General features: G+C 38.5%; 1 long non-coding RNA gene across 1 annotated transcript; it reads left to right on the top strand.

Moving 5' to 3' along the window:
- Positions 1-521: 521 nt before the first annotated feature.
- LOC139179672 (uncharacterized) lies at positions 522-7537 on the top strand. The gene is made up of 4 exons (XR_011563975.1): positions 522-636; positions 3884-4037; positions 6041-6127; positions 7282-7537. It is a non-coding gene; the product is annotated as an uncharacterized lncRNA (long non-coding RNA).
- Positions 7538-20264: the final 12727 nt, after the last annotated feature.

The following is a 20264-nucleotide window of genomic DNA, read 5'->3' as shown; positions in this document are numbered from 1 at the left end:
TAAGGTATTACAACTTTAAAAAGGTGGGCACCCATAACTGTTACTTGGGTGTCTTTACAACATGTTAATTTTCATGGGTGGGGGGACTGGGGTTCTTGCTAAGGTTGCTTCAATTCATCTTAAAATTAAACACTCTGGAGACCGTTCTTTAACAACTCTTTTGGGTCATTCCAAAACACCTCTGTTATGGAGACTAATACTCTTTGATTCTGAGCCAAAAGCATGGTTTTCAGATGTTACAATTACCTGTTCAGCTTCTTGGGGGCAATTATTTGAAAGGAGTAAATGCTCTGGCTACAATTGCCTCTGTGGGAGTCACAGTAATTGCCATTCATCAGGGCAGCAACCTGCTGAGGGCATCAATTCATAAACTCTGAGCCATCAATAAACTGGAACCTGGGCCCCTGGTGCCAACATTCTTTACACAATGAAATATTATTACTGGCAATTAGGTAAACAATGAGCCAACCCGGAAATGGAAGAGAGGTTGCCAAGGACTGCCTTAGCGCGTCATCCACAGATGTCTTAAATCTTTTCCTGCAAGAGAAACACCTTGGGATAACTCTTTCTACACTACCAGTATCCAAACTATCACAAAAACATTCACAGATCAAAGAAAGAGGGAAATGGTAAAAAGTGAGTTTTTGTTTTAAACAGGAAATGTGGTATGGGGGCAGTAGACAAGAGCCTTCCTATCATAGCTGTCCATAGATACCAGCTACCTTTGCAGGGGCTGGTGTAGGGTAGGGTAGGGTAGGGAGAACAGGGGCTATGTAACTGAACTCAAGGCCACTAACCCCAAGCCACCGTACTGGGGCAAACTCAGTGAGGTACATGAGGTGGACATTATCTTTTCTGTTATTGCTGCTGTTTTTAAAGAGAGGAGGGGATTGAGGTCAGAGGCACTAAATTACCACTCAGATTACTGAAGTCACTCACAGATCAGTGCTGTTGTCTACTTTTGTCAGATTCCCCCAGTTAAGGTGCTCTGACCAGTCTAGAAGCACATTTCCAACTCACCCCACACCTACCACTTAGCCCTTGGGCCCCAACTTTTCCCCCTCAGTGCCATTCTTCTTCCAGGGCTCTGACTTTGGGGCACAGGGTGACATGGCAGTAAGGGAGAGCAGGGGGAACTTCCAGTGAAGCCGGCTTCTCATGCTGAAGCCGGAAGATGAAGGGGTAAAACCCAAGGCACCATCAGCAGCTTCAGACAGAGACAGGGCTGTAAAAGTTATTCGAACTGACAAACACAATGGTCAGGTTGAAATGCAATCAGGAAGTTGACGTGTGATGAATGTTGGGGATGTTTTATGAAGTGAAAAAGAAAGTAACTCCAGAACCAGATAATTCTAGTCATTTTTCTGTCTGAGTTGTAATTGATGAGTCCCTCATCGACGCTCCTGTTGTTTTTACCCAAATAAATAATGCCACTGAAAGCTATTTGATGGAATGGAGTACTGCTAAAACAGGGGAAATCTGTGAGAACAGAGGTGGTGGGAGGTCAGGAATTTTTAAAAGGCACCGTTAGAGAAACGCTGTGGTTTGGGGCATGTTCCTAAGGTAAGGCTGTGCACCCTTAGCCAGGAAATTCTTTTGACTGATAAATCATATTTTATTTTTATACGACTTTTAAGTTTATTAAACTCATTTTACGTATCAAACAAGTTTAGTATGGATGAAATACATTTCTGAAAACTAAGCAGGGAGCAGCAGTCTAGCGGTTAGAGCACAGGATGGAGACTCAGGAATTCTTTATTTTATTTTCACCTCCTCCACCACAAACTCATAACTTAAATGTGATCTGGGCAGAAGAGTAAATGGTTTTTCTTCTCTTTCTCTCATCAGAAAAGCAAAGTAAAGCAAAAACAGACTTTTGCATCCTCTTCAAAGCACCTACTCTGTTCTTGCTTGCTCGCCTCTCTTATTTTCCTTTTTCTCCATTTGTTTGGTTTGTAAGCCAACTCAAATGTCTGGGGGGACTATGACAGGGTATAAGAAGGATAGATACTCTTTGCAGATCTTTTAAGACCACTTCACATTTAAAAGAAAATGTCAAAGACAGGGCAAACCCTAATGAAAAGTTCAAATTATATTTGACCTTCACTTAGAATTAGACTTCCCTGGTGGCTCAGATGGGAAAGCATCTTCCTACAATGCGGGAGACCCCAGTTCAATTCCTAGGTTGGGAAGATCTCTTGGAGAAGGAAATGGCACCCCACTCCAGTACTCTTGCCTGGAAAATCCCATGGATGGAGGAGCCTGGTAGGCTATAGTCCATGGGGTCTCAAAGAGTTGGACACGACTGAGCGACTTCACTTTCACTTAGAATAGAAACAGTGTTAAGTGAATAGGATCTTGAGAGCCAAGTATATGTAAAAGTTTCTGAAGAATTTCCTATAGAATCTCTATAGAAAATGTTCTAAGGTTGTCCTAACTCCTGGGTGTAAGATTCTTAGACTCAAGAGAGGAAATAAATGTTAAAAATAACTATCTAGTAAAATGAGGAGAAGGGGACAATGGAGGATAAGATGATTGGATGGCATCACCGACTCAATGGACATGAGTTTTAGTAAACTCCAGGAGTTGGTGATGGACAGGGAGGCCTGGCGTGCTGCAGTCCATGGGGTCACAAAGTCGGACACGACTGTGACTGAACTGACTGACTGATCTAGTAAATTACTTCCCAGGTTCAAGAATACCCTGGTGTAGCCCATGTCTAAAATTAAGCAAGTAAAACACATCTCAGAAGAATTACTTTAGATTTTTAAAACCACTTTGGAATTAGTAAACATTTTTGTAAGATGTGATTTACTTTTTTATTAATACTATTTTTCTGTGAATTTAAATACCTCATTATTTTCTCCCTCACTAGATGACAAACTTTTGAGAACAAGGATTATATGTTTTATTTATTATTGATTTCCCATGGCTTCTGACACTGTTGATTGACAGTTTGAAGTATTTGACTCTAAACTAAAGGATTTTTCCCTCCTGGAAGTATGAAAATTTCCTATTTTTCTTAAAAAAAATGACATCACAGACATAAACTGATATAAGATCAAAATTATCAGGAATCTAGAAATAAACTATGTATTTCATATTTATATTTTATAGTATTTATTTTATAAAGTTCACAGTCCTTTACTCAGTGAGTGTCTTTAGAATGAGTTGACAGAATCTCTCCCTTGATTTTTTAGATTTTAATCTAATCTTTGCTATTTTATATTAACTTTGGTTAAACATACAACTCTCAAAGTCCTTTCCTTTGTTTATGAACCTACATGCTAATGCCAAATACACATGACTAGTTATTTCCATTTAGAGCCTTCATCAAAACTGCTAGACTGGAGGGAGTTTCAGAGACAAGGAGACCCTAGCTTATACTGAGCCTAATGGTTTGTTTGAACATATCCTGTACACTGAAAGCTCCAGCACAGAATTTGGGGTTAACTACTAACAGTTTTAAATTATCTATTGCTCATGGATGGATATTTTTTTCTAAAATAGATGATAAGATCCCTGAATGTATAACTTACATTATTGATAGCATTTAACCCAACTCTAAAAGTTGAAGGCAATCTTATTTATCCAAGATTTCACAAACCAGAGTACAACAGATTAATAAAAAAAAACAATTTTTTAACCTCGTACTAATAAAATTCTGTGATGTATGTGTGTGCAACTAATAAAATATAAGTGGCATGCTGAAGACTTCTAGGTACAGGAAAATAAGATTTTTCATTGTGTTTTTAAATAAATCTGTTAGTCACTTATTTTAATTGTTAGTTGAGCATTCCATTACATGAAAAGAAATGCTTTCAAAATATGTTTCTGACTCAATAAGAAAATATTCAACTCTTACCTTCTGATTTATCGTTAGGACGAGTGTGGTCATCATGTATGCGTCACAAGGTTGGTAAGCAAAATTAACCTTGAAGAACAAAGTGTTTACAATGCTGACAGAACAAACACAATTCTCTACAACAAATTGAACGACTCAATTTGTCTCAATAATTCAAGTCACTCGTTAAAAGGTAAGTTTTAAAGTAAACTTGAGTATCATAGGAACACTCTGCTTTTTCACTCAAAATAGGCTGAAACTCTTTTATGGTTACTGAGCCACTGATCTGATCTGATAGATATGTACAGACTTCCCTTGTGGCTCAGATGGTAAAGTGTCTGCCTGCAATACGGGAGACCCAGGTTCGATCCCTGGGTTGGGAAGATCTCCTGGAGAAGGAAATGGCAACCCACTCCAGTATTCCTGCCGGGAGAATCCCAGGGACGGAGGAGCCTGGTAGGCTACAGTCCATGGGGTCGCAAAGAGTTGGACACGACTGAGCGACTTCACTTCACTTCACTTCATAGACATGTACATTTTTTCCCTCTAAGATTATCTCTCCCCACCCCCCAGCAAAAGTCTAATACTTATCCAGTGCTTCAGATTTTCTAAAATCTTATGTCAGCAGGTTTTTCATTAAATTTTGTAATTAGGTAGCTTTGCAATTTATGGTTCATGAATTTAACTGTGGTTGTATTCATTATTGAATCAAAGACTTCATGGCCTTTAGTAATTTATTTCTGTGTAATATGTTCTTTCCATCTCTCAAGATATTCTCACAGGTAGCCAGACTCTTTTACCCATTTTCCATGAATAAGGATGGCATTTGCTCCTGGCAGCCATCCTGTGACCAAGAGAAGAATCAGTCTGAAAAGCTAATACTATGGCATAAGAGCAAAAAGATTATTGTCCTACCTCTAAACTTCCTTTAACATAAGTTATTGTTGTTTAGTTGCTAAGTCATATCTGACTCTTTCACAACTCCATGGACTGTAGCCCGCCAGTCCACTCCAGGATTCTTGCCACTTGCTTCTCCAGGGGATCTTCCCTACCCAGGGATCGAACCTGTGTTTCCTGCATTGCCAGGCAGATTCTTTACCACTGAGCCACCAGGGAAGCCCTTTAACACAAGTAAAATAATTTTATTAATATTTCAGCTTAAGTTTATTTTTCAGTAATTTAGAGACAAGTATTAACTAGGACAATACTCAAAGAAAAAGAAAGAAAAGGGTAACACAGAGAAACTACTCAAATTATAATTTTTCCATGGTTATCAGCTAGATTTAACCCAAGTTATTCCAACATAAGAGTTAACATAAAAACAATAATCATAGACCAAAGAGACAAGCAATAAAAATAACTCCAGGGGCCTCTCTGGTGGCTCAGTGGGAGCCACCTATCAATGCAGGAGACACAAGTCTGATCCCTGGTCCAGGAAGATCCCACACGCCACAGAGCAACTAAGCCCATAAGCCACAACTATTCAGCCTGTGTTCTAGACCCTGGGAGCCACAACTACTGAGAGCCCATGTGCTGCAGCTGCTGAAGCTCGCACACTCTAGAGCTGGTGCTCCCCAAAACAGAAGCCATCACAATAAGCCTGCACCGCACTGCAGCTAGAGAGTAATCCCCACTTGCCTCAGCTCGAGAAAGGCTCGAGTAGAAACAGAGACTCAACACAGCCAAAAATAAGTAAATAAATAAATGAAACTTCAGAGGTGGTTGCAAGAGTCGTAGGTTGCTCTATTGGTGGTCCTGTACTTGCCAGCTGCTACTGCCATTATTCTTGCTATTTTTAAAATCTTCAATTTCCTCTTCAATAGATGAGGAATAGCTTTATTGTAGGAATCAAGTAATTGTTGTCTAATGAATTCAGAATGTGGTTCCTTTGCTTCACAAAGAGTTGAAGCAATCTGTTACCAATTTTTTTTTATTTCTACATGGCTACCTAAGAACAAAGAAAGAATCATTTCTCAGCCTTCATATAATACTAACAATCACTCAGGTGCACCATTGAAGATTTTACTTTCATCATCATTTGACTCATCAACTAATGGGTAAAACCCTTGTGCTTTGACAGTTTCTAAGCTATGTTTTCTCTTTCCTTCATATGTGGCTGATGGCTGTTGACTATTACAACGTACAATATGCATTTTTCTTTTTTGTCTTCTATTCTTTAATAAAGTATTATTTCAGTATCTTTTTTTAGGCAACAGATAGAGCAGTCTGGAATCAAGTTGCCTGGGTTCGAAACCTGGTTCTTAATTACAAGCTCTTGAGCAGGTAACAATCTCTCTGTGCATTAATTTCCTCAATTAATAAAATAAGGAATAAGTGCAATCTATCTTATCAGATATCATGAGTAAATATATGTAAAGTAGTTAGAATAATACCTCACACACCATAAATTATTAGCTATTCATTCATTCAACAAATAACTCATTGGCATCCCAATGTGGGTAAGGTATTGTCCTGGGGGACTTCCCAGGTGGCTCAGTGGTAAAGAATCCGCCTGCCAAGGTAGGAGATGCAGGTGTGATCCCTGGGTCAGGAAGATCCTTGGAGAAGCCAATGGAAACCTACTTCAATATTCTTGCCTGAGAAATCCCACAGGTGAAGGAGGCTGGCGGGCTACACTTTCCATGGGGTCGCAAAAGAGTCAGACATGACTCAGTAACTCAACAACAATTGTCCTGGGACTTGTGAAAATGCAGGATGTTTCATGCCTTCAAGTAGTTAACCATCTAGTATTGGAGATAAGACACAAATGAGAAAAGCAACAATGTAGATAGTATTTTAAAAATACTTAATTATATTACCATGGATGTGAGTCTGAGTGAACTCCGGGAGTTGGTGATGGACAGGGAGGCCTGGCGTGCTGCGATTCACGGGGTCACAAAGAGTCGACACGACTGAGCAACTGAACTGAACTGAAGAACAGGAGAGAAGACAATGCTAGTATTGTTTTTCCCTTGTATTCATGTAATTTTTGTAGTGTTCTGATTTAGCATTTTTCCATTGCTATGTAGATTCTTTGGTCAAAGCTTGCTTGTTTCTTATTGCCTGTTTTCCTATTTATCTACATTGCAAAAGTGGCACAGGGTATTATAGTAGCAAGCAAGGATGCTAAAGAAAATATTAAAACATGTAAAACATATTGTGGCCTTCTCCCTGATCACTAATTGAGTAAAACTCCTCTCCTTTGTGACTTATTGTACCTTAGAAATACTAAATCTGAAAGATCATATTCTGTTGCGTTTTGAATCTTCAGGATCTAATAAAATGTCCCTGATTTAAGAGACCAGTCAATTAGAACATTACTTTATCCTGGTCACGGTGATTGGTTCAGAAAAAGGGAAAATTACCCAAATAAGATTCAGAACTTTTCTGCCGGAACAATTGTTGAAAGATTCATTCTGTCTACTCATTTTGCCAAGCTGTTAGACTATGAGATCGACTTGCCAACGACCATCTTGCTGCCACCTGGAGAAACTGAGAAGGAAGCAGAGCAGAGGCAAGAGAGCTGGAGACATACAGAGAGACTGAGAACACTGAAATGCAAAACTTGGCTGCACTTGGCCCACCGGGCCTTCCCAAGTAGAAAGTAAATACACTCTCTCTTTGTTTAAAACCACTTTGGAGAAAGATGCTGTTTGTGCCTGCATAAGACCCAGAGTGTGTGTTGTTCTTATTATTCACATGATTTTTTTTGTAAGTAAATATTTCTAAAACATAGTCTTAGTCTTTGAATAGTTATGGAAATGAAACAATCATCAACATTTCCATCACCCCATCCAAACCACCATTCTCAACATTGTTATTTGCACAAGGCTTTACAGTTTACAAAGAATTTCTTCTGTCACATTGGAACCTAATTGCAATCCAATCATCAAGTAGGGAAGCATTAATACTTTATGTGCAAGAAAACTAAGGCTTAGATCAAGTTAAGTAATTTTCTTAGCTTAGTTCATTTTAGTAGATGAATATCTCTTTTCAAAAGCTTAATTTTCCATCATAAAAATATATATTGACTTAGTCTTGTATACAAGATGAAGCAACAGACCTAGATTTACCCTCTTGTGTTAAACAACTAGAAAACCAGGGTATTGGGAGGACTATACACAGTTGACGCTTGAACAGCCTAAGAGTTACTGGTCTCAACTCCATGCCCAGTCAAAAATCCACATATAAATTTACAGCCTTCCCTATCCATAGAGTCGGACACAACTTAGTGACTAAACCACCACCACCACTCCGTATACATGATTGTATCTGCAGATTCAACGGTCCGTGCTTCTGTAGTACTTATTGAAAAAAAAATTCATGTGTAAGGGGCTTCCCAGTTGGCACAGTGGTAAAGAATCTGCCTGACAGTGCAGGAGAAGCAAGAAATGAAGGTTTGATCCCTGGGTCAGGAAGATCCCCTGGAGTAGGAAATGGAAACCCACACCAGTGTTCTTGCCTGGAAAATCCGATTGACAGAGGAGCCTGGTAAGATACATTCCATGGAGTCACAGAGTTGGACATAACTGAGCCACTGAGCACACACACACGTAAGTAGACCCTTGCAGTTCAAACCCATGTTGTTCAAGAGTCAACTACACATATATAAAGTTTCAACAATTTTCAGACAGCACAACACAACCACAGGACTATAATCTCTGGGAGAAGAGAAACAAGGTGAAGCATACAGTCATATCAGCCAAATGTCCAGGGGCAGAGTTTTTAGGCTGCAAATTAGGGAACAAAATTCAAAAATGACTTACAGTCTCTCTAGTTCAGAAAACAATTCAGGGAGACCACTGAAACTAAACTGAAAGTGTTAGTCAGTCAGTCATGTCTGACTCTTTGTGACCCCATGACTGTAGGCTGCCAGGCTCCTCTGTCCATGGAATTTTCCAGGCAAGAACACTGGAGTGGGTAGCCATTCCCTTCTCCAGGGGATCTTTCCAACCTAGGGATCAAACCTGCAGCTCCTGCATCTCTTGCATGATAGATTCTTTATGATCTGAGCCACTGGAAAAGCCACAATTTAAAAGTAGAGTATGCAAAGAAATAGAGGAAAACAACAGAATGGGAAAGACTAGGGATCTCTTCAAGAAAATCACAGATACCAAAGGAACATTTCATGCAAAGATGGGCTTGATAAAGGACAGAAATGGTATGAACCTAACAGAAGCAGAAGATATTAAGAAGAGATGGCAAGAATACACAGAAGAACTGTACAAAAAAGATCTTCACGACCAAGATAATCACAATGGTGTGATCATTTACCTAGAGCCAGACATCCTGGAATGTGAAGTCAAGTGGGCCTTAGAAAACATCACTATGAACAAAGCTAGTGGAGGTGATGGAATTCCAGTTGAGCTATTTCAAATCCTGAAAGATGATGCTGTGGAAGTGCTGCACTCAATATGCCAGCAAATTTGGAAAACTCAGCAGTGGCCACAGGACTGGAAAAGGTCAGTTTTCATTCCAATCCCAAAGAAAGACAATGCCAAAGAATGCTCCAAATACCACACAATTGCACTCATCTCACACACTAGTAAAGTAATACTCAAAATTCTCCAAGCCAGGCTTCAGCAATACGTGAACTGTGAACTTCCTGTTGTTCAAGCTGGTTTTAGAAAAGGCAGAGGAACCAGAGATCAAATTGCCAACATCCGCTGGATCATGGAAAAAGCAAGAGAGTTCCAGAAAAGCATTTCTGCTTTATTGACTATGCCAAAGCCTTTGACTGTGTGGATCACAATAAACTGTGGAAATTTTGAAAGAGATGGGAATACCAGACCACCTGATCTGCCTCTTGAGAAATTTGTATGCAGGTCAGGAAGCGACAGTTAGAACTGGACATGGAACAACAGACTGGTTCCAAATAGGAAAAGGAGTTCGTCAAGGCTGTATATTGTCACCCTGTTTATTTAACTTATATACAGAGTACATCATGAGAAATGCTGGACTGGAAGAAACACAAGCTGGAATCAAGATTGCCGGGAGAAATATCAATCACCTCAGATATGCAGATGACACCACCCTTATGGCAGAAAGTGAAGAGGAACTCAAAAGCCTCTTAATGAAAGTGAAAGAGGAGAGTGAAAAAGTTGGCTTAAAGCTCAACATTCAGAAAACAAAGACCATGGCATCCAGTCCCATCACTTCATGGGAAATAGATGGGGAAACAGGGGAAACAGTGTTAGACTTTATTTTTCTGGGCTCCAAATACAGATGGTGACTGCAGCCATGAAATTAAAAGACACTTACTCCTTGGAAGGAAAGTTATGACCAACCTAGATAGCATATTCAAAAGCAGAGACATTACTTTGCCAACAAAGGTTCGTCTAATCAAGGCTATGGTTTTTCCAGTGGTCATGTATGGATGTGAGAGTTGGACTGTGAAGAAGGCTGAGCACTGAAGAATTGATGCTTTTGAAGTGTGGTGTTGGAGAAGACTCTTGAGAGTCCCTTGGACTGCAAGGAGATCCAACCAGTCCATTCTGAAGGAGATCAGCCCTGGGATTTCTTTGAAAGGAATGATGCTAAGGCTGCAACTCCAGTACTTTGGCCACCTCATGCGAAGAGTTGCCTCATTGGAAAAGACTCTGATGCTGGGAGGGATTGGGCGCAAGAGGAGAAGGGGACAACAGAGGATGAGATGGCTGGATGGCATCACTGACTCGATGGACGTGAGTCTCAGTGAACTCCGGGAGATGGTGATGGACAGGGAGGCCTGGCGTGCTGCAATTCATGGGGTCGCAAAGAGTGGGACACAACTGAGCGACTGATCTGATCTGATCTGATCAGAAAGGAGGGCATTTCAGGGAAAGACTCCTTCCTGCACAGAGAAAAAGTCCAAAGATCTGCAAAGGAAAGCTTCCATTTTTGGCTGAGTACTAACTGGTGCCAACTGAAAGAAAACAGTCCAAGTTCAGAGAAACAGCCACCAGAAAGGAGTAGGTAGAACAATTCCTGATGCTTACATCAGTCTGAGAGTAGTTTTGAGTTCCTATCAGCCAGAGTAGAAAAAAAATTAGATTACAGTAATAGGTTAGAATCCTTGGTAGGGTCATGCACTGGTGGTGGACTGAATCAGCCCTATACCAAAGGACCCTCTAGTTCCCGGACCAGAGATGGAACCCAGGCCCCCTGCCTAGGGTCTTAGCCACTAGACCACAAGCAAAGTCCTGGCTTCCATTCTAGAAAAGTTTAAAAGCAAGTCTCAACATAAGCTAATAAATTTTAAGTAACCTAACTGTACACCAAAACAAAATTTAACTCTATTTAAAGGAATACAATATGGCCCAACTGCCAACAGGGGAGAATTTACAACATCCAGCATACATTAAAAAAAAAAAAATTACCAGACATGCAAGTAAGCAGGAAAATACAATTTCTCATCAGAAGAAAATCAATCAGCAAAAACAGTCCTAGAAATGAAAGAGTTGCCAGTCCAGGTTCGATGCACGATACTGGATGCTTGGGGCTAGTGCACTGGGACGACCCAGAGGGATGGTATGGGGAGGGAGGAGGGAGGAGGGTTCAGGATGGGGAACACATGTATACCTGTGGCAGATTCATTTTGATATTTGGCAAAACTAATACAATTATGTAAAGTTTAAAAATAAAATAAAATTAGAAAAAAAAATATTTAAATAAAAATCATACATTTAAAAAAAAAAAAAAGAAAAAAAAAATGAAAGAGATAGGGAATTACCAGAAAAGCAAACTGAAATAGTGCTTTCACTATTCAACATAGAAAAAAACATCAGTGACCTATGAGACAATATCAAGCAGTCTAGTACATGTGTAATTTTATTTCAGGAGATATGAGAGAAAGGAATAGAAAAAAAGTATTTGAAGAAATAATGTTATTAAAAAAAATTTGATCCAAGTAATCTGCCTACCAATATAAGAAGTATAAAGAATCTCAAGGAAAATAAACATGTGTGATATATACAATGAAATATTACTCAGCCATAAAAAGTGTGAAATCTTATTATTTACAACCACATGGATGGACCTAAAGGGTATTATTCTGAGTGAAATAAGCCAAAGAAAGACAAATTCTATATGATTTCACTTAAATGGGGACCTGAAAACCAAAACCAAAGAACCAACATAACAAAAGAGAAAACAGAATAATAGATACAGAGAACAAATGTAGTTATCAGAGGGGAGGGGCTTTGGAGGAGGGAGATTAAGAGGTACAAACTTGCAGTTGCAGAATAAATGAGTCATGGGTATGAAATGTACAGTGTGTGAAATGTAGCCAATAATTAGGTAATATCTTCATATGGTGACATATTGTAACTAGACTTACTGTGTGATCATTTTGAAATGTATAGAGATTATCTGATCACTATAGTGTATAATAGAAAGTAACGAAGTGTGGTAGGTCAATTATACTTCAAAAACAAACTCCCAAAGAAATCAGACTTATGGTTAGTAAAGGTAGAGGTTGGGTGGGGTGAATTGGGTGAAGGCAAAGGGTACAAACTTCCAGTTATAAGATAAATAGGAATGTAATGTACAACATGACAAATACAATTAAGACTTGTTTGTTATACATGAAAGTTGTTCAGAGAATAAACCGTTAAGAGTTCTCAATACAAGAAAAAAATTTTTTCTCATTTTTTATTTTTCTATCTATATGAGATAATGGATGTTCACTAAACTTATTGTGATAATCACTTCATGATGTATGTAAATCAAACCATTATGCTGTATACCTTAAATTTATACAGTGCTATATGTCAATTATATCTCAATAAAACTGGGAGGAAAATGAGCACTAATTTATGTAAAAAGTTTGTTGATTTTAAGGCAAAAGCCCAAAGATTGGGAATATATTTCTTCCTAATAAAGTGTATTGTCATTGTTGAAAATGTTTGTGCCCTTTTCCTCTGCTAGAAGGTTTTCTTAGGTTCTAAGAGTGTTTAATGACAACCAAGGTGTATGTTAAAGAGTGGTGAGGTAGGAATAGTCAAGGCTAGACATCTATCTGCATATAGTATAAGATATCTTCTCTAATACCATTAAAAGGCTTCGGTCAATTATATGGTTCCCCTATATACTGTTTGTCATAGTTACTGCCTTTAATATTTAGACCTATGGATATAAGAGAAATATTACTCTCTTCTGTCTGGATCAACACTCGTTAAAATAGCCTTTACCTCTGATCACAATGATAATACATTTCTAATATCTAAAAAGTTCATAGAGATACATGCATAGGACTACATAATTTCTTCCAGAGAAATGAATGAAATTAGGTGAGGCTATAGGGTAATTTTATTTAATTGTTATATTTTGTTCTATCTTTTGTATAGAATATATTAAAATATATGAATAAAAAGGAAATTTAAAATGTGAAAATATGGTAAAGTAGAAAAATTAAATTCTACATATTGGTGTTAATATTGTATGTATTTTCTTCTAGCGACTCTTCTATTTTTCTAAATGTGTAACTATATATATGACTTTGGTTATAGTATTTCAATTCACTTTCTTATGGTTATATCAAATTCATTCCCTGATCATACTTTATTTAACATACTCCTATTCTTAAAATTTTATGGCAGCATAAGCAACTTTACAAAGAACAAAAATGAGCATAAATCTTTTTTGATATATCAAATTGTTTTCTTAGAGTACATTCCTACAAGTGAATTTGTAGGCTCAAATGTGTGAATATTTTTAAGGTTTTTGTTATGCGTATCCATGTGCTCAGTTGCACAGTTGTGTGCGATTGTTTGTAACCCCATGGACTGTAGCCCGCCAGACTCCTCTTATCCATGGAATTTTTCAGGCAAGAATACTAGAGTAGGTTGTCATTTCCTTCTTCAGGGCATCTTCCTGATCTGGGTTTTGAATCCAGGTCTCTTGCACTGCAACAGGATTCTTCTACCAGGAGCACCACCTAGGAAGACCCTATATTGCTCTCTAAAAAGCTGTTATCTGACATTAGTAAAATTAATTTGTAACTATCCTTGTTTTCCACCATCTTTGCTTCCCTTGTGGTTCAGCTGGTAAAGAATCCGCCTGCAATGTGGGAGACCTGGGCTTGATCCTTGGGTTGGGAAGATCCCCTGGAGAAGGGAAAGGCTGCCTACTCCAGTATTCTAGACTGGAGAATTCCATGGACTGACTGTATAGTCCATGTCACAGAGTCAGACACAACTGAGAGACTTTCACTTCACTTCTGAATATGAGCATTTTTTTCACCTTCTCCAGTGTTACATGTGAAAAATTATTTATTATTTTAATATGCATTTCTTTGATTTTTGTGATGTAGACATTTTCTCATATTGTTCATAACGTGTGGTGAATAACCAGTTATTTTCTTCTATCAATTCTTTAAATAAATTTCTTCATACATAAGAACAGTTCTTTATTTTTAATTATTTTTAAATTTTTACTACTTTACCATTTATGATATTTATGAAAACATTTTTAAATTTTTATGTATTTGAATACATTAACATATTTTATTACTTACTTTGCATATCTACCAAGAATCAGATTTTTTAAAAATTTCTATTTATTATTACTTATTTTTGCCTGCTCTGGGTCTTAGTCTCTGCCTGTGGCTTTCCATGGTTGCACAAGCAGGGACTACTCTCTAGCTGCAGTGTTGGGGCTCCTCATTGCCGTGGCTTCTCTCGTTTCAGGGCACAGGCTCCAGAGCCTGCAGGCTCAGAAGCTGCAGCGCACAGACTTAGCTGCCCAGAGGTGTGAGAAATCCTCCCAGGCTAGGAATCAAACCGTGTCCCCTGAATTGGCAGGCAAATACTTAACCACTAGACCACCAGGGAAGTCCCCAAATCATATTTATTTTCATCTATATATTATTATTTTATAACTTAAAACTCTTTATATACTCTTTAACATTTTAATCCATCTGCAGTTTTTAAAAATACTATGAGGTAAAATTTTCCAATTAATCAACAAATTATGCCATCCTTTTTCCCATTAAGCCATTCTTTCTCAAACTAATTAAAATCAATTCTTTATGACAGTAGTCACATGGGATTTTGTTAGGTTTTGTTATCCAGGGCTATCTATTTATTCCTCTTACTTGACTTGTATATTCAAAGTAATGTATTTGTGTTCAAATATGGCATGAATTTCAAATTTTCATCACATGATATTCTCTAAGTACCAACAACTTGGTTAAGTAAAGTGATGAATGTGTCTTGAGTCACTTTCTCAGTTTTCTATTCCCTTCCATTAATTTATCTGTCCTTAGACTATACCATACTAGCTATTATTATACCTTTGATAACATGATATCTAATTCTGAAAGCTCTCCGCATTAGTTATTTTTTCATTGCTTTTTTTGTTTGCTTATTTTTACTTCTTTATTCTTCCTTAGGTACTTTAGAATCTATTTTATTGGAATTGCTTTAAAATAGTACATTTATTTGGGGAAACTTATATTTTTATAATACTTGCATTCAAGAACATGACATATGTCTCAATATGATCAAACCTAATACACTCAGACACTCTCAATATAATTGAGTTTATTCTTATGTATAATTTTATGTCTTTTTAAAATGCATTTTATCATTTTATGATTCTAAATTATTCATTTTACTATTCTAGTATTGGTAATGACCCCAATAAGGTAATCTTTGAAACCTCAAGATAGGTCAGAAATCTTGTCATATAAGCAGGTTCACTAACCCAATCTTATCAGGAAGAGATGACTACCATAAAGGGAATAGAAAGCAGATGAACTTGGGGTGTTGTTCAGTCTAGAGGGGATGGACATTCATGAACTTCAACAAATGTTATTCAGAACTCTGTTTTGGGTTCTGATTTCACAAGAGAAGACAGAAATTTGGTTTTATGTAAAATAAGTTCAGAGTTTCTAAGGACACATGAAAAATGATAAAAGCACACATGAGGAAAGTTAAACATAAGAAAGTAGTAAAATTCTAGTAAAAAATGAGAAGTTGTGTATTTGCTTACTCCAAAAGATTTATTTGAACACCTATTATGTGTAATGGACTTCCCAGCGGCTCCCTGGTAGAAAAACACCTGTCAATGCAGGAGACCGAGAGTTCAATCCTCGGGTCAGGAAGGTTCCCTAGAGAAGAAAATGGCAACCCAGTCCAGGATTCTTGCCTGGGATATCCCATGGGCAGATGAGCCTGGCAGGCTACAGTCACCGAGGTCACAAAAGAGTCAGATTAATGACTAAACAACAACATTATCATTATTATCATTAGTGTCATCTTTTGTGGAGAAAAATGATAACTACATTAGTCAGCTTGAGTTGATATAACAATATCACACATTAGATGGTTATACACTGGACAAACATATATTTCTCATGGTTATGGAGTCAGGAAAGTCCAAAAATAAGACACTAGCAGCTTTGGAATCTAGTAAGCTTTCCTGGTTGGCAATACTCTACGTGTTATCGATCCACTGTGTATTGTCAAACATCAATGCCTGGGAAGTAACACATCCATGGCACCATAGGAAGAAGACAATGGAAGTTCCACATTTGGTACTTTTCCTGGACTCTACTTCATGCTTTCCTTCCCTTGGTTGGTTTAAATTTGTATCCTTTTCCAGTAATAAACTGTAAGCATGAACACAATCACTTTAAGTGAATTTTGAGAACCTTCTTGCAAATTATCAAATTTGAGGGTAGTCTCTCTTGCAGATGGTTTCCTTTAAATTTTGCAGCTGGCTTAAACTTTCACACAGGTCATTTGGGTTAAAGTTCTAAATAACTTGAGCCTTTACCCCTTCACACACACACACAAACACAGAGGTATCAAATAGAGATTTCCAGTTTTCAAGGACATTGAGAGAAAAGCAATCAGGAAAATATTGGATCTCTACTTGAAGCAATGTTTATAAAGGACATGGAGAAAGCAATTCTCTGAAGGTAAAATTTTTCCAAGCTGAAAAATATAGAATTGAATTGAATTGATTATGGTTAGATCGAAATGACAATCATCATCATAAGAATATATAGTATTCTGCTGCTGCTGCTAAGTCGCTTCAGTCGTGTCTGACTCTGTGTGACCCCATAGACGGCAGCCCTCCAGGCTCCCCTGTCCCTGGGATTTCCCAGGCAAGAACACTGGAGTGGGTTGCCATCTTCTTCTCCAATGCATGAAAGTGAAAAGTTAAAGGGAAGTCGCTTAGTCGTGTCCGACTCTTCGAGACCCCATGGACTGCAGCCTACCAGGCTCCTCCGTCCATGGGATTTTCCAGGCAAGAGTACTGGAGTCGGGTGCCATTGCCTTCTCCATATAGTATTCTACATTTCCTAAATAAGTCCAGTTCACTGTATTAAAATCACTTACAACTGAGGTGACAGAACCACGTGGTAATCTTGAAAAATTATAGAAAGATGCAAATATCTAGTTTCAAAAATGGATAAGAGAAACAATTTTATAATTCTGCATATATATATATATATATATATATATATATATATATATATAGTAAAGTAAAAAGAGACCAGATTTAGTTTTGATCAATAGTAAACAAACTTTCCTGATTCTTGGGAAGAACTAGGCTATAGTTTAGGTTTACTTTGTTGTTTAGTTACCAAGTCGTGTCTGACTCTTTTGTGACCCCATTGCCTGTAGCCCTCCAGGCTCCTCTTCTATGAGATTTCCCAGAGAAGAATACTGGAATGGGTTGCCATTGCCTTCTCCAGGGGATCTTCCCAACCCAGAGATCAAATTCCAGTCTCCTGCACTGGCAGGAGAATTCTTTACCACTGAGCCACCAGGGGGGCTTCCCTAATGACTCATCTGGTAAATAATCCACCTGCAATGAGGGAGACCTGGGTTCGATCCCTGGGTTGGGAAGATCCCCTGAGAAGGGAATGCCTACCCACTCTAGTATTCTGGCCTGGAGCCACCAGGGAAGCCCCTTTCAGTTCACTAATGATAATCTAATTCAGAATACAAACATCTCTGTTTGAAGTCTAGGGCTACTCTTAAAGAAATCTGATTCTATTCCAAATGACTCAGATAACACCTCTGCACAATAATTCAAAGAGACAAATTTGGTAATACTGAAAAGTTGACAAAAGAAGATGACGTAAAATAGATAGCCATCTTCAACATGGATAAAAAGTGTTTAGGGACAAGACGTGCATGCCTGCTATGTCGCATCAGTTGTATCTGACTCTTTGTGACCCTATGGACTGTAGCCTGCCAGGCTACTCTGTCCATAGAATATCCCAGGCAAGAACACTGGAGTGGGTTGCCATTTCCTTCTCCAGGGGATCTTCCCAACCCAGGGGTCAAAACTGCATCTCTCTCTTTCATCTCCTGCATTGGCAAGCGGGTTCTTTACCACTAGTGTCACATAGGAAGCCCAGGGACAAGACAGTATCTTTCAAATATTTGAATGGTCATTACTCAGAAACACACATTCTTCCACCTACATGGCAATGATGGGTGGAACTAATTCCAGTGTGCAATGAGCTCAATGTGACTAGAACTTTATAATGACCACAGTTGGCCAAGGGTGAGTGAGTGAGTGAAAGTCTCTCATTCGTGCCTGATTCTTTGTGACTCCATGGACTATACAATCCATGGAATTCTCCAGGCCAGAATTCTGGAGTGAGTAACTATTCCCTTCTCCAGGGGATCTTCCCGACCAAGGTATTGAACTCATGTCTCCCATATCGTGGAAGGATTCTTTACCAGTTGAGCCACCAGTGAAGCCCAAGAATCCTGGAGTGGGTAGCCTATCCCTTCTCCAGCAGATCTTCCTGACCCAGGAATTGAATCAGGGTCTCCTGCATTGCAGGCAGATTCTTTACCAGCAGAGCTACCAGGGGAAGTCTAAGGGAGGAATAAACATATTCCCTTCCTTTAGTGGAGGGTGGGAATGCATTTGTCTAAGCATATGATGGGACCTTTGTTGAGAGACTTAATTTGGTCAAGCAGTTTTTAATTGAGTAAGCTTTTAAATAATCTTTAAAGTTATTTTTTAAACTGAGTCACCTTTAATTACTATCAAAACTTGAGCTATCATATTTTCAGATTCATTTTTCTAGTCTAGGACAATTTAGAAGTAGTAAATTGAGAGGAAGTGGTTACCAGAAGTGACTTAAACATTAATCAAACTCTTAATTTGTGTTTTACATGTATTATCTAATTTATTCTTTAGAAAAAAAAATATACCATTAAGCCAATTTTGTCATAAAAGTGATAAGGTCAGGCATTGACATAATCTACCCAAAATCAAAGTTAGTAAACAAGCATACACATCCTGACTAATCCAGATCTCTCTCCTTCTAACAGCCATGTTATTTCTCAAATCATTTCTTTCTAGTGTCAGGAGATGAGAGTCAACATTGTCAGTGAAGGAATGACAGAGATTTCTCGTAAATCAGACCCAATATCTTACAAACCACAGCTGTCTGGGGCCACTAATGTGGGTACCAACAGCTTCTCCTATTTCAGAAAGCTCTTCAGTGTGTTACTGAATTATGTGAATGCAACAATTAAAATGTATTTTCGTATACAGGCTCCATATCATCAAGAAAACATGAAGGTGTGTTCTGTATGCTATGTTTAGGAAGATCAGTGCCATTGCCACTTTTAAAGAAACATTTTTGGTAAAATGTTCCTTGGCTTCATAAAACTGCATTGACTGAGGTTTGCATAAAAATCACCTGATCTATTCTATGATCAAGTTCAGAAGTTTGCCTGAATCAGCTGAAGACAACACAAATATGTGATGGTGTGATCAGGATGTTTGGTTTCAAGTGCCAGAAATTCAAATGGAACCAGGTTACACAATAAGGAAAATGTATTGGAAGGCTAACTTTCTCACCTCAGGAAGAACAAAGGTACAACTATGCTTCAGAGATAAGTAAACCAAGCTATCAGTCTTCCCCGGGAGCCCCTCTTTGCATCGTTTGTCTTTCTATTCACTTCATCCTTCCCAGTGTCATCCTCTTACTGTAGACGGCTTCTCCATATTGTGGACAACGGCTTCTGGTAGTACTCTGGCATTACTTCCTGGAGCTCTGATCACTTAAATTCCAGGGAATATCACTTAGCTTCATTTGAAAATTATGGATAAACACCCTATTACTCTGTTTAGCTCAGCTGTCTAACAATGAGTCAATCAGCTCTGTCCATGAGAAAGAGTTTAAGTAAATCAAAATGGTCCCTGTGGGACTAACCTCAATATTAGGGTCATTAGTCCTAAAAGTGAAAGTGAAAGGCACTCAGTCCTGTCTGACACTTTGAGACCCTGTGGACTTGAATTCTCCAGACCAGAACACTGGAGTGGGTAGCCATTCCCTTCTCCAGGGGATCTTCCCAACCCAGGGATCAAACCCAGGTCTCCCACATTGCAGGTGGATTCTTTACTAGCTGAGCCACCAGGGAAGCCCAAGAATACTGGAGTGGGTAGCCTATCC

This window comes from Bos indicus, chromosome 1 (genome assembly GCF_029378745.1).
Source record: "Bos indicus isolate NIAB-ARS_2022 breed Sahiwal x Tharparkar chromosome 1, NIAB-ARS_B.indTharparkar_mat_pri_1.0, whole genome shotgun sequence".
In the NCBI taxonomy this organism is placed as follows: Eukaryota; Metazoa; Chordata; class Mammalia; order Artiodactyla; family Bovidae; genus Bos; species Bos indicus.
The sequence above is the reverse complement of the archived record's forward strand: the minus strand, read 5'-3'. Positions and strand labels throughout refer to the sequence as shown.